Here is a 3051-nt window from a genome sequence, read left to right as displayed (position 1 = left end):
GTATAAATCTTTAATTCTGTTTTTAATTTTTAAACATTTACATGGTTTCAAAGTCAAAACTGTACCACAAGACATAGTCAGGAAGGGCTAGCTTCCATCGTAGCCCCCCTACCATACGTCCCCTCTTCCTATAGGTTATCATTATTGTTGTTTTGTTGGGTTCAGGCTTATTCTTTGTTAGATAATCATATTGTTCTTATATATGCTTTCCTCTATCTTGTTTTTTTCACTTAACAATATTATATCTTCATTCCTTTTACAATTGTGTAGTATTCCACTGGGTAGATCTACCACAGTTTATTCAGAGTCCTCTTATGATTAACTTAGCTGAGTTTTTTCCCAGACCTTTTATATCACAAATAGCGCTGCAATGAATAGCTTCCATGTAAAACTAAAATCTACTAACTTCCTTTATGGTATCAGTGTAGTTATGAATTGCTGAGGATAAAAATAAGGATCTTTGCTACTATCACCAGTCAGGTATTTTTTTCAAGGGTTCCCATCAAGAGGAAAATATAAAATGGAGTGAACAATCTTTATACATAACAGCTGTGGCTGATCATTATAAGAATGGCCCCCGTGAATCACTGATCCCTGAGTCCAAGCCCCTGTGCAACGCGACATTGAAACTTTTCCCATGCGGTTTATTTCTCCACACCTTCAAGTTTGTGTTGGAGATAGTACACAAGTTCTAAACCTTTGCAACTTTCACCTCAAGAGATTGTGCCGTTTCCACTTTCATACTGAGACCCCCACACTGTGAACAATCCCAGGAGAATCAAGTTACTCCTGACAACCGGCAGTACGTCTGCCAGGCATGCCAGTGAAGCCATTCTGCACCTTCCAAACCCAGTCAAATCATCAGATAACTGAAGCCACATGCGTGGTTCCAGGAAAGACCAGCAAAAGAACCACTCACATTGCCAACCTAAACAAGCGTATGAAATAATAAATTTTAGTTCTAAACCAATAAGTATTGTTATGGTTTGTCATGAAATAAGCTTCATGGGCTATTTGTTAAATAATAGGCTTCTCTGCAGAAGAATAGCCCCACACTTCAATAAATCTATCAAAAGCAACTAAACAGAAAGCCTCCATTCTAATGGAATACCTTGGAAATATCTTTTGAGCAAGATAATCCCTGCCCTACACAGGAAACAGCAGATGCTGGCAAGGATGCAAATAAAGTGGAACTCTCTTACACTGTTGGTGGGAATGCAAACTGGTGCAGCCACTGTGGAAAACAGTTTGGAGGTTCCTAAAAAGGTTAAAAATAGAACTACCCTACCACCCAGCAATTACACTACTAGGTATTTACCCAAAGAACACAAAAATACTGATTCAAAGGAGCACCCCAATGATTATAGCAGCATTATCAACAATAGCCAAATTATGGAAAGAGCCTAAGTGGCCACTACTGTTAAATGGCCCAAATGGCCATTAATTCAGCCATTAAAAAAGAATGAAAATTTTAAAAAAAGAATGAAATCACTAAATTCTAAATGTGAAACCAATTTTACCATATATATTAACTAACTAGAATTTAAAGAAAAACTTGAAATTAAAATAAATAATAAAAATTAAAAATAAAAGACATTCCCTCAATTAAAAAAAAAAATAGCTAATCCCTGCCCCTCCTATTTCAGTTGATATAATGGATATAACTGTGAAAACACTTTGCAAACTGGAAAGCATCCTACCAACGTCTGTCCAATTTTTTCAAGGTTTATTTTTGAGAGAGAGAGAGCTCATGCCCATGTGCTCACAAGCAGGGGAGGGGTAGAGAGAGAGAGAGGGACAGAGGATCCCAAATAGGTTCCACAGGGAGCCTGATGCAGGCTTGAACTCATGAACTCACAAACCACGTGAACCACCTGAGCCAAACCACCTGAGCCAAACGAAGTTGGACTCTCAACTGACTGAGCCATCCAGATGCCCTGTCCAATTTTTTTTTTAATGCTATGAGTTTTCCAGAATATTGCTAAACCAGGGCAGCAAGCAATATATATATAAAAACAACATTAGATTCTCCTACCCTAGACAATCACTAAGTCAGTGACTATCTTCCATCCCCTGCTTGTTATCAATGATTGATTGCTCAGGCCATTTCTAGTCATTTCAAAGGGAAAAGGAGCTGAAACAATTTTGTGTGCATATATTCTATAAATTTTAAATTAAAAATTAATTATCACTTTCACAGAAATCACATTTTATTCTTTTTTTTTTTTTTTTTTGAGAGAGAGAGCTCATGCAAGGAGGTACACAAGTTGGGGTGGGGAGCAAGGGAGAGAGAGAGAGAATCTTAAGTAGGCTCCTTGTGGGGCTTGATCTCATGACCCTGAGATTGTGACCTGAGCTGAAATCAAGAGTTGGCAGCTTAACTGACTGAGTCATCCAGGCAACCCTCAATCTATTCTTTATAATCACATCCTAGTTATTACACATGTGTTATAAGGACTGCATATATTTGTTCTAGCTAAATTATGTGACCATTCAGTTAATTGAGGTGCTTTTCACCTCATTTTTATGTAATTTACACATTACAGTTTTCGTTGGTTACGTTTTCACTCTTCATTATTAATATAGTACATCTGGATGTCAAATCTATGAAAGCAGATCAATAGCTTCAAAGCAGTTTTTGTAGTGCTAAATTAGTGAAAAAAGTAAAAAACATTATAAATGTACATTATATAGAGTGAATAAGACAAATGAAAATATAAAATGTAAATGCTGGCATAAATGTATCTGTAAGCATAATAATTTATAAAAGCATGGCAAAAGAAAAAGGAAGTAGAAATTTGGAAACTAGCTGATTTGGGCCACAGAACCCAGGAAAGCTTCAGTATTTAAGAAAGCCAGAGTGAGGAGTGGGACTGAAAATAGGAGAATTGGTTGAAAGCCTGTGTAAGCAGCAGTTAGGTTCTGAGATCCCTTCCCCAACCCATGCAGCTACATAACAAAATCTCTCCTAACTGGATTTGAAAACAAGATTTTTATTTCCTATGGAATTGAACCAGAATGGTTCTAGTTTAGGGGATTCCATGTGCAATG

Source organism: Hyaena hyaena, unplaced genomic scaffold (genome assembly GCF_003009895.1).
Source record: "Hyaena hyaena isolate Hyena2069 unplaced genomic scaffold, ASM300989v1 scaffold_59, whole genome shotgun sequence".
In the NCBI taxonomy this organism is placed as follows: Eukaryota; Metazoa; Chordata; class Mammalia; order Carnivora; family Hyaenidae; genus Hyaena; species Hyaena hyaena.
Note: the sequence above shows the minus strand (reverse complement) of the source record.